At 46.5% G+C, this 13,070-nt stretch overlaps 1 pseudogene; it reads right to left on the reverse strand.

Moving 5' to 3' along the window:
• Positions 1-11,316: 11,316 nt before the first annotated feature.
• LOC136473713 (ADP-ribosylation factor 1-like) lies at positions 11,317-12,154 on the reverse strand (annotated as a pseudogene).
• Between the last annotated feature and the right edge of the window lie 916 nt (positions 12,155-13,070).

Consider the following 13,070-nt stretch of genomic DNA (forward strand, 5'->3'; position numbering starts at 1 on the left):
GCAGCAACCGACCGGACATAGGGCATCAGTGTCCGATCGAGTACAGAGAGGTTCCAGGTGCGCGAAACTGCGACCGGACGCGTTCGGTGGCACGCGACCGGATGCTGGCAGCGTCCGATCGGCAGTTCACGGCTGCAATGGTTGGGATGACCAGACGCATCCGGTCAGGACGATTCAGCGTCCGGTCAGTAGCAGTTTCGTGGGAATTCGACCCCAACGGCTACTTTCTAAGTGGGGCTTATAAATACAACCCCCAACCGGCCATTTGAGTAGTGTGGAACTGAGGAAATATACCAAGAGTGTTGATACACCATTTTAGTGATCTCCACATGTATAGTGCTTAGTGTTTTATTAGGTGATTAGCATAAGTGCTTTGCGAAGTGCTTATGTTGATTAGACCACTGCTTATGCGCTTGCTCTAGGTGTTTGCCTAGTGTCTAGTGAGGTTTGCATACCTCTTGCCACCCTGTGCTTGCGAGCACAAGTGTTATACATCGGAGGGGCTTGAAGTCTTGCGAGATCACACCAACCACGTTTGTGGTGTGGCCGCCACCGTATACCGGAGGAAACAAGGCTCGCGGCGTTTTGGTTGGAAGCTTGATAGTGAAGACGGTGGGGAGCATCCAGGAGAGGCTTGCCGTGAGGCACATCGGAGACTCACTTGCGCGTGGGGAAGGCCCGAGGCTATCCATGGAGTCACCCGACCAGGAGCTTGGCCCTTACGAGGGATTCCTTGCGAGGGGCTCCAACGAGGACTAGGAGGAAGCTTGCGCGCTTCTCGATACCTTGGTAAAAATACCGGAGTCGTCGACGGGAGTTTGCATATCTCTACCTTGCTCTTTAGCTTCCGCATTTACATTGATTACTTTACTACGTTTGCGGTAGAGATAGCAACACACTAGTAAAACCGTAGTTGTACATTTAGAGAGTTTATCTTTTGCATAGTTTTTGCTAAAGTTACAAAAAGAGGTCATGGTTTAGAGTTAGAATTTTAAGTTACCTAATTCACCCCCTCTCTTAGGCGTCACGGTCCCTTCACTTTTTACTCCTTCTCCTTTGTTTGTCGATAAACATGTGAGTCTGTCTCCCCGTCTCTCTTCCGCCGTCGCTTGTCGTCCTTCTTAATCCCGTCTTGCCCTTGTGTGGCCCTCGTCTTCTCCGGCGCCGGGCTTCGGTTGCACAGGCAAGTCCATCCGCATTCGTAACCCTAACCCAGCCCCTAGATCTATACATTTCTCAGTGTTTTGATTCTATTTTTGGGATCATTTTCTTATTCTTTTCTTCTTTTCGTGTTCTTTTTCTTTGCAGGTCTGCTGCCGATGCCTCGTCGTCAACTAGCCTTGGCGTAGACGGACGATGGGCAATGGCACCGTGGCCAAGCCGTAGCCGCGCACCGTTGAGGAACGGTGCTAGAGTTCAGCCGTCCATGGCCGAGGGCCCCATGGCGTGTGACTCGTAGGGCGACGATGCCATGTTCCCTGTGACTGGCGACGATGACTTGGTCATGGCTGGGCTATCCCCGGAGCACGACGACAATGGCCGTGACCCCTTTGCGGTGTTTGATGACGCCACCCGTGGGACACAGCCGGTGATCGACGTCGATGCCATCAATGCAGGGGCAACGGGGACAGGGACGGTGGACTCCAACACCCACTCCAACAGCACTGGTGTTAATGGTAATGCTGATGGTAATGGTACTCGTACTCTTTCCTCTGGTGCTGTTTCTAGACTTGGTAAGCGCAAGTCTAAGTGCTGGGGTGACTTTGAGGAGGTTTATGAGAAGATTAATGGTGTCGATGTGCGTGTTAGGGCTATATGTAAGATGTGTAGAACTGTGTTGAGTGCTAGATCTGCTGCTGGTACTAGTCACATTCTTAGGCACCAAAAATCTTGCAAACAGAAACTTGATAATGCTTCTAGGGTTCAGTCTCGACTAGCTTTTAATGCTGATGGGTCTTTGCATAATTGGAACTATGATCCTGCTGTTGCTAGAACTGAACTGTGTAGATTGATTGCTAGGCTTGATCTTCCTCTTGGTTTTGGTGACACTGATGCATTTGAGGAATATATTAAAAATTCTCATAACCCAAGATTTGTTAGATCATCTAGAAGAACCACCACTAGAGATCTGGATAAGTTATTTACTAAACGTCATGCTATGATTAGGAACTATGTGCATGCTTCTACATCTGTTGCTTTGACTTTTGACATATGGTCTGGTAATGCTAAAGAGGATTACATATCTGTTGTTGCTCATTATGTGAATGCTGATTGGGAATTGCAAAAGAAGATTGTTGGTCTTAGGTTGATTCAAGTTAAGCATTCTGGTGAAAACATTTCTGCTTCCATTGCATCTGTTGTTGAGGAGTATGGCTTGGTTGATAAAATCTTTTCTATCACTTTAGATAATGCATCTTCTAATGCTAAGGCTATGGAAACTTTGACACCCATGTTTGCTGGTTATCTTGGTTGTGATCCTACATCTGATGATTCTGCACCTGGTTACAGTCTTGTGCATCAATGCTGTGCTTGTCACATTATTAATCTGATAGTCAAATCTGGACTAAAAAGAATCAAACCTTATATAGAGGATTTTAGAACTGCAATTAATTTCTTGAACTCCTCTAATAAAAGAATTGCTATGTTTAGAAACTACTATGAAGCTAAAGGTATGAGACCTAAAAAATTTGGCTTAGACATGGATGTTAGATGGAATGCTACTTATCTCATACTAAAACACTTGGTTCCTTACCGTGAAGTATTTTCTGTGTTCATAAATTCAAATTATGGTTCTGCACTATTGTCTCCAGCCCATTAGCACGTGGCTAGGAAAATATTAGAGTTCCTGGAAGTATTTTATGACTCTACTGTTACATTGTCTGGTGTTTATTATCCTACCAGTCCTCTTGTGCTGCACCATGTTCTGGAGATTGCAACCCATTTGCATGTATGTGAAAGGGATGTTAATCTTAGACCCTTTGTGTACCCTATGCATCATAAATTTCTTAAGTATTGAAAGGACATTCCTCTCTTATACTCATTTGCATTCATTCTTGACCCTAGAGCTAAGCTCAGAGGTATACAAAGGGTCCTCCATTTACTTACTGAATATACTAGTACTGATTACACTACTTACTATGCTGATTTAAAAACTGAGTTGCATAAAATGTTTGAGAAATATTTGAGAAAGTTTGGTGCAACCAGGTCACAAAGGGTTGCTGGTCCTACCCCACCCACTAGTAAGAGAAAACAGGCTTGGGGGTAATTTTTGGAGGATCAGGTCTGCCTGGTCCTTCCAGTGGCACTGTCTGTTCTTCTTCTCACTCTACTGCTTTTGAACTTTCAAGCTATTTGGACAGCGACTGCATAACTGCTTATGAGGATGGTTTTGACATTCTTCTGTGGTGGAAGGACCACAAACTAACCTATCCCATCCTGGCTATTATGGTCAGAGATATCATGTCAGTTCCTGTTTTCACTTGTTCTTCAGAGTCTTGTTTCAGCTTAGCAGGGAGGATCCTAGAAGAACGGCGCCGGAGCTTGAAATCAGAACATGTTAAGATGCTAACCTTGTTGAAGGACTAGGAGCTAGGAGAGAAGAGGGAACAACATGAAGCTGCTGATACCAAGGAAATTGAAGATGCATTCGAGAATCTATTCCTGGATGAACCAGAAGGTGAAGATAATGCATCTGGTGGCTGAGAGTGGCATTGGTTGGCTAGGAGTGTTGGAGTACTTTTGTGTGAGTTGAGAGTGGATGTGTCCCTCAGCTTAGTTTTCATTTAAACATTTGAACAATGGTCTGTAATAATTATGTAAGATTAAGACATTTGGAGCTGGCTGCACTCTTTTTTTCTGCCTAGGGTTTCTCACAAGGGTGAGTTTTACCTAGGTAGGTTTTTAATGAGGCAGCATTGCACAAAACAGCTCTTTTTGATATTTAAATCTGTTGTCTTCATCTTGCTGTTGCTGCTGTTTATTGCCTAAGTGTCCTAAATGGCTAAGTGTGAAAAAATTGTGTTGGTCAAAATTCATACTTATGTGTTCATGGTTGAAAAAAATGGATTTAGATTTTTATTTGGAGGTGTTTTAGATTTAACGGGCTGTGGGCTGGCACGACCTGCTATTTTTGCCGTGCTTCACGGGCCAGCACGGCACGAAAAATGACCCACAGGCCTGTGCCTAGGCCGAAGGCCAGGCCCGCAGGCCGATGAGGCACGGCCCGCAGGACACGGCGTGTCTCCTTGGCCCGATAGCCATCGTGCCGTGCCGGCCCGTGACTGTGCCGTGCCGGGCCGGGCCGGCCCGATGCCCAGATATAGACTCCGCTCTTAGCGGCCGCACTCGGCGTGGTGCGGGTGGAGCCGAGCCGCATAACGAGAGCGTTGCCAGCCAGGCCAGCGTTGATTTATTTCCTTGCCACGCGTCCGACATCGAAAGTAGGCGCGCATGGCCGGCTCAGTGAGCCCATCGTGTACCCAATTTTGTTCGGTGCTCTGCACTAGCTGGCATTGCATATGGCGCATGAGCACGAGTGCACGACTGAGGAGGAAGGTGTGGTGCACGCCCGTTCCCAAAGATGGGGTGTTGGGCCTTTAACACAGAGTCCAGGCAAATGGGCCTGTATTTGATCATGCGGTTGGCAAATGAGCCCTCGTGCGCCGTGTGCCCACGGCTACCTGTTCCTAGCTTGAAAACCTGACCCACTGCCACACCTTTCTTCACGGTTTCAGGCGATTCTCCTCGAAACAATGAGCCCAAACCGATGCTTACCGGACTAGCGACCCCAGAACGGAGAGGAGTAAACACGAATCGACTGATCACCCACTCTTTGGTCGACAATAAAATGGGGGAAAACAAAGGACAAAGAAGATGGACAATGCAAGAATACAGACATTCTTTCGATTGCTTGAACTCAAAACTTTATTCAAACATTCTTCAGATTTCATTCAATTAGGGTGTCATTGAATGGTTTCACCCACTTAGATCCATTGATGTACGCAGTCGTCAGAAAACGGCTCAGCTTGCGACTTGTTCAGCTTCCGGGCATAAGGCACTCTGCTGCCCATGTCCACCCCATTTCTAGTGCACTCGAACTCGCCGTAGAAAACTGTGCTGAAAGTACATGCATGAATCGTTACCACTGATAGGTTAGTCCTGATGGGATATTAATGGCAGTTTATATCTCTATTAATTGTTCGAACAGTTAAGCAAAAAGTTGATGTGCACTCTTTGAAAGGTGGGACAAGTGGGGGCATGTGCCCTATGTGCACTAGTGCGTGTTTCTAGTCCCAGCAGCATCGATTGGCGTGGGAAGTGGAGGAGCATGTGCAGCAGTAGCAGCAGCAACTGCAAGTGGAGTTGAGATCTGCCTCCTACTCCCACTGCCATCTTCGATACGCCTGGGCCTGTCACGGATTACTGTGAGCGAAGAGTAATTGAGGGGAAACGCTGCTGCTCGCTACGGGAAATCAGTGAAAAGGAGAAGGGAAACACAGTAGGCTTGCCACGCCCTCCTGAGCAGGATCCATCCGGTTCCTTCGATTGTGCAGCCAACGAATGAGAAGTCGTTTTGTTATCGGGAAAACACCGGCCTTGTGCCGTGATTGCACCGTCGATCGAGCGCTGCCCTTGGAACAATTCTTCTGCCACGATGTGAAGTGTGCAATTCTGAAAAAGGCAAAAGACAACAAGTTAACCAGCTCATAAAGTCTTAATGCTTCGCTTGGCTACTGAGACGAGATCACAACTCACAAGACATGATTACCTCGTACAGGGACCTGTCATCACAAAACTTGACATGATTACCTCATACAGGGACCTCGTACGCTGGTCTGGATGTTCCAGACCAGCCGGCTGACTCCCCTCACAAAACACTGTTCATCAATCAGCCACTGTAGCGTTTTTCTCTCACAAAATCAGTCAATTTCAGCCAAATTTCAGACCAGCGAACGGGGCACATCATGCCCAAACGAGGTAATCATGTCCTGTAGCTTCTTTGAAATGATTACCTCCTCTGGGCATGTACCCCATGTGCACTCGTTGAAATAGTACTTGTTCTGGTCATCATGTAGAGTACCCTGGGCTTGAAAGAAGGCACATCCCCGGAAGCCGCTCGGTCATTGCTCACCCTAAGTGCTGCAGCTTGTGCACCTTCAATTCCAGGTTTTAGAGCTGGTGCTGCATTCTATGCAAAAGAAATCAAGCCTGCAACACTTTGGATTGAAGGAATTTTGAAGAAAAAAATTGAAGGATTCCAAAACCTATAGGAAATAACACTGTTCATCCCTTTGGCATGAAGGGTTTTATGCATAGGGAAAATGGAGGAATGTTTTGCTCGGCATGAAGGGTTTATGCATAGGATAAGTGGACGGCATCCATGCGGTGATTTACGGCGTCCGGGTGCATCACGAATGCAGAAAAAAAAAAATCGCCGTGCACCTGCCTCTCCTGCCAGGGCGCGTTTGGATGATGTCCAGAAGATGCCGCACCGAGTCTGTGGTATGCCGAAGGTGCGGCGCAGAAAATGGCCGCCGCAACTACGGCATGATTTGGCATCCAAAATAAACTAGACGACCATAGCGAGTCTGCGGCATGCCGCGACTGGGGCAGCGAAGCAAACACATGCCACAACTGCGGCGCGGAAGGTGTGGCGCGGCACGGCATCCTTTGGTCGCCAACCAAACGCGCCCCACTGTATGACTTGCATACGCCGCCTACTGCCGTTACTCGTGCCGGCCAGTTGAGGGCGGTTGAGGGTTGAGGGTTGAGGCGAACCATCTCCGCAAGCCGATTCACTCACACCGTCTCGTCTTCGTGGGCCAATCTGGAGTTGCGTTGTGCACTTGTGACATCCGGCCAATTCGTGGAAATCTGGGAATTCAGTTTCTTTGTAGTGTTTTTCAGATTGACTTGCAGAAAGCGATCGGCCGGGCTCTCATCTGTTCGCTGCCTTCAGATATTTGACGCTATTAACAATCAAATTCTTTCTGTCTAAATACTCTTTTTTTTGGGATGACCAGCGCCCGTACGTTCAGCCCGAAGCCCACGTCCGGACGCCCACGCTGCAGTTTCCTGCGCTCTGCACAAAAAACACTGCACGCCCCGCCTGCGACTGGGTTTCACTTGCCCATGCGGGGCCTGCGCCACCCGAACGCCGCCCATGCCGCCAGATCGCGCGTGGGGACAACTCATGTCTCCTCCGTTTCTTACGCGCATTGTAGCATGTGCAACACTCGATCTACTTTTGAAACATCCAGATGCAACATTTGCAACATACGTCTGAAAACGAATAAAACACTTGAAACATGCTTTTGAAAATACTTGTAACGACACATGAAAACCATTGCAAACATACTCAATATCCAGATAAAACATTTGCAGCATATGTTCAAAACGTATGCAACATCCAGATAAACATATTTGCAACAATACGTCCAAAAAACACAGATGAAATATTGGGAACAGACCTTTACAACATATGCAACATTCTTATCTACTTTTGCAATATTTATCTGAAACAATTGTAACATACCTCTGAAACATCCGAAACACTTGAAATATATGCTTGCAACATGCGTTTACAACACATCGCAATATCTCTTTGCTGCTTGTGAGATGGAGACTTGCCGGCGTGGGGAGTTCACCAGAGATAGCCGCGCCGTCGCTCCCATCAACCAGATGGACTCCGCCTACTACAAGGCCGGCTGGGACCCCTTCATGGTCACTGGTATTGTGGGCTCGACACGTAGCCCCCGCAGCCCCTGCAGTCGGCGTCGCAGTTCCCACCACCATCGGATCTCTCTCGTGCGCAGTGGATCTGGTGGAAGGAGCAGCAAGGCAGAGTGGGGTGGAGGCGCGCTGCGCGCGATGCGGGCGAGCAGCCACCCGCCGGGGGGCTGCGTCACACGGCTGGGGCACGTCGGGAGAGAGGGAGGGAGGGAGGGAGAGAGAGAGAGAGAGAGAGAGAGAGGAAGGAGAGATTAGGGCGGAGACGCGGATGGTGTGGAGCCAGCGGCATCGATCGGCGGGGGTGGGAGTAGCGGTGTCACCTGCGATGGCCACGGGTACGGAACAGAGTGCGCGTCGATGGTTTCTCTTCTTTTCTTTGCGATGCGGGCGAGTGGCACGAGCGGTGGGCCTAGGCGTTCGGTCTGACCGAGCCTAACCGACCGGTTCTTCGGTCATTTTGAAAGTTCGGTCATCTAAAAATGGAGACCGATCGATTAGTTGTAAAACTCAGGACCAAGCAAGTTCGATCTTGGTTAGTTTGGTTCTGTCGCGGTCATGACCGAACTAACTGGACCTGACAAAACAACTACTAGATAGTATAATTTATAACAAATTTTAGCAATATTTTTTTTTCTATTTTAAAGGAAAAATAACAATACAACATATAGATTAAACAAAGTGATAAAAGTGATGGTTAATATAAGCCCATTGGAATAAATATTATAACACTAATAATAGTCTGAAATACACATTATATCATAAAATCTAAATGCTCGGTTAGTTCAGTTATCCCATGCATATAACTGAACTAATCATAGAAAGTTCGGGTAGCATGGATCGGTCACTTCGGTGTCGATGTCGGTTAGTTTGTCTCGATCTTCGGTCTTCAGACAATTATGCCCAGGTCTAGAGAGCTGTGCCGCGCAACGTAGACGAGCGGCGTGAGCGGTTTGGTGCGTCCATCTGGATCTTGACTCCTCCAGTCCTCCTAGGAGGTCAGGACAAAAATGCTCTGTCAAATCCATTACATTGGCTGCATCCATGGTCCCATATGTACATCGAAAAGATCCGAAGTTACAAATTTATTTATTCAGCAACAAAGTTATACTAGTACATAGTATCACAGTAATCTGAGGCAATCCCAATCATCCAAAAACAACCCCCTGTTGTATAGAGCAAAACGAGTGTTTGCTGCTCTCCTTGCATGAAAGCTCTATTTTGTTTACACAACCAAACAACCTCGGTTTGCCATAACCAAAAATAAAATAAAACGCAGAGCTCTAACAAGTAACAACTATACGAAGCACCGTGCAGGTCAATCCTCTGTTGTAAGAAGAACACACACAGCTCTATCAGGCAAGATGCTACCTTTTTTGACCCTTATTACTGGATGTTTGTGTTGTGCCGCATCTGATGTGATCATCTTATATATCACACTGCAAACTAGCCATATACAGCAATCAATCTCCTGTATTTCATCTGCTGCTACAACTCCTTAGGCCCACAAAAACGTAAACAGCATGCCCCCTTTTATACTGTAGTCTTTTGTGAATGGTGAGCAGAAGAGGAGGAATCTGGGTCTTATGCTCCAACTAGGTAGCGTGCCCGTGTGTTGCTACGGGACAACTAAATTTTTTGTACTAAAAATACACGGATCGCACGATAAGATAACAATACTGTTAAATTAAATACCGATGTCAAAGTGACATTTAATTCAAAAAGCAAAGTTCGTGAAATTAACACAGTCACGGAGAGTGCGACGTCGTAGGCTCATAAACTCTACTGTATAGACTTTTTCGTGATACGGCTAAGATAATATTTTATATCGGCAAAAAGAATTCTACGATATCAATTTCTTTCATGCGCCAATAAATCCATGAATAAGTTCCGCTGTATCTCCATATAATCATGTACACACATTTCGAGTATATATGCAAATAGGTTCGTGCCCGTGCGTTACTACGGGACAACTAAACCTTTGTATTAAAAACACACGGATCGCATGATAAGATAACAATACTGTAAAAGTATATGACCGACGTTAAAGTGACATTTAATCCAAAAAGCTAGGTTCGTGAAATTTACATAGTCACAGAGAGCGTGACGTCGTGGCTCACAAACTCTACTGTGTAGATCTTTCCATGATGCGGCTAAGATCGTTTTTATACCGACAAGAAGAGATTTCCGATATTCATTTCTTTCGTGTGCCAACAAATCCACGAATAAGTTCCACCACATCTCCATACCATCCTATACACGGCGCTGGCAAGCGAATTAGCCACAACTTATGTAATTAGTTTTATAATTAGCTCATGTTTAGTCCTCCTAATTGATATCTAAAAATTCAATGTGACAGGGACTAAAGTTTAGTCCTAGGATCCAAACACCCCTGACTCTCGACTTCTGCTGGCTGCACACTTGCACCACCATGCCTATGTGTCTGCATGTATAACTCTAATGCCAGAACGTCTAAGATGATCTTTATTGTCCACCCTTTGAAAATATCATAACTTTAAGGTTGCCATTTGTGTATGCTGTAGGATTGTGATGTTTTGCACTGATCCATGAGGGTGTCCATGAGAGTCGAATTTTTTGATGCCATTATGGCCCCATTTGGCTTACCCTATATTTGGCTTGTTTGGCTTGTTTTTTTTTCAGTCGGAACAGTATTTCTCTCTCACAACAATTCAGCCAGAACAATATTTTTCAGCCAGTTTCAGCCAAGATTTAGACCAGAGAACGGAGTCTATAATATCTAAGCTTACCAATCAGACAGAGATAAACTTGATTGTTAAAATATTTTCAACACTGCTTTCATATACTCCCTCTGTCCCAAAATAGAATTCATTCTCTCTTCCCGAGAAGTTAATTTTTTTTAACTTTGACCAATTATATATAAAAGAATATTAATATTTATAATACATAATTAGTATCATTACATAGAACATTGAATATATTTTCATAATAAACTTATTTGAAGATATAAATGTTGCACGTATTTTTTACAAACCTAGTCAAAGTTGAGAAAGTTTGACCTGCACGTATCCCATAACAACTTATATTTTGGGGTAGAGGAAGTATATGCTAATAGGAGTAGTCAACTAGAAGTGGTGATGAACACAACAATACTTTCATATTATATGCTAATGGGAGCACGAAGAAACGTCGGGGAATGAACCTATATACTAATGGTGGGAATATTCGTTTAGGAAATTGCAGAAGGTTCACCAGTCTTACCATGTATAACCTGCATATCTTTTATTTGGCACCAGTGATGTTTCCTTCCATGCATGATTATTGTTTCTTCCATGCATGATTATTGTTTCCTTTCATGCATGTGGCCTCAGTTGATCGATTTGTTTCCTTCAAAGTAGGCGGAGATCGCAGGGATGACAATTTCTTTTTCTATCGCGCCTTTTCTTTTCTCGCTCGCCTGTTGGACAGCATGGGAGGTGGGATCGATCGCATGGGGTGGCAGACGGACGAACCAAGGCAATTGTCATACCAAAACGGTATCCACACTTTTGTTTTTTTAGTTGAGGAGATTGTATTAAGCATACGAGGCGAAGCTTTGGTGCCTTGGTCCTATTGTATGTTGGTGCAGAGCCAATCCATCCCCTTGTGGAGGCCTTCTCCTGAAGAAATTTCGATGACCAATTTCTAGAGTTGAGTCGTCGAAAGATAGGAACCTCATGTGTAGTAGGCACATACCATCTACGGTTGCAAAAGTAGTGACTGAAGCCCCAACTTGCCTGCTATCTCTGCTGCGCTCATGGCATTCGGACGGTCCTGCTTGGTTGCAAACACAAGCAGCGTGGGATCCCTAACCCTGAACTCGTCCTGACATTAGTTCAGTTCGGATTCAGAACCGAACCATGAGTCCCCTAGGCCTAGCTACCGAGTTGGCTAGTGAAACCTGGTGTTATGCAGCAGCAGTATCTGGCTACCTACCTACCTCGTTCAGAATCATGTTCAACAGATCTTTGGCTTGATGAATCCACTCCCAGTCGCTGCTGTCGACGACGAATACGACGCCCTGGAGATAGTGCCTTAGCAAGAGGCGGAGGAGCTGCAAACCAAAATAACAAGTAATCAGAGTTCCACAGTGGTGATAATGCACATACATACGGAATGCAAGAATAGTGCCGATGCACGAAGGTACCTCGCCTTGACCACCCACGTCCCAAACCCTGAAGTGGATGTCGTTGTATTCAAGCGTCTCGGCATTGAACCCTACAAATAGCATATTTTTGTTGAAGCAATTATCATCCGTGTTTACCTATCGTTGGTCCGGTGGTGACGTACGTCGTGGCCGAGCTTGAGCTTGTGCAGGATGGCCGTCTTGCCAGCGCCGCCGAGGCCTAGCAGCACGATCTACGCCCCCCTGCTTCCACCCAAGAAGCTTCCCCATCGCCAACCCCATGCCGGATCAGCTCAGCAGTGGAAGGAGATGGAAACAGGAAGATGATTGGAATTGTGGCAGCAACACAGGAGCAGACTCGAGAATCTTATATACTCATAGAATGGACAGGGAAAGTTCTTTGGTCAAGTCTCAGCCTGGCAGCTGCCAGCTACTTCAGTCCTAAGCGGGCCACTGACGTTCTTCGTTATCCTCGTCAATCGTCGCCATAGACGAGCACAGTGCACTGTAGTTCGCCACGTCTCGAGACTCCAGAGTTGTGGCCTATGGGTTCGTGCCATGGTGGCCTTCTTTTTCCCTCAGGAGCCCAAACTTCGGCCCATCCCTCACTGGCCATGTCGCTGTTTCCCAGCCCATGACTCCATGAGCACTAAATCCCCCACGTCCTCTAGAGTTTCCCTGTCGAGTGCATCGGTGAACGGCGGCGTTCTACACCGCGTCGAGCCGCCGTGCTCCTGCCTGAATTGACCACCAGGCACTAGCCCGGAGGAATCTCAGGCTGTCAGGCACTACGACGCTGATCACCGAGCCGCCTTCTCCCGTCACGTGTTCGACGTTGAAGCGAACCATCTCCGCTTCGTGGGCGAATTGCCGTTGCCGGCTGCCGACGTGCGTCTCTGCCGCGTCTGCCCTTCACGGATACTTACATGGTCCCTGCTATGCAAAAACGCTTTTCTCTATAAAATGACTTGATTCCTTAAGTTATTGCCCGTGTGATTTTGGTCCCTTCCTCACGATTTGTTGTCTGTTGGATCTGCAGTTTGCCCGTATCGTGGACATCCATCTTTTCTACCGCACCTTTTTCTGACTCTACCCATCCCAAGTGGGTCCCACTTGTCATTATGTTTTTGGAAAACATGCCATTTACATCTCCCTACCATTCTAGTGTTCATTCAATTCCCTATTTCAGTGCATATTA

This window comes from Miscanthus floridulus, chromosome 8 (assembly GCF_019320115.1).
Source record: "Miscanthus floridulus cultivar M001 chromosome 8, ASM1932011v1, whole genome shotgun sequence".
NCBI classification, from domain to species: domain Eukaryota; kingdom Viridiplantae; phylum Streptophyta; class Magnoliopsida; order Poales; family Poaceae; genus Miscanthus; species Miscanthus floridulus.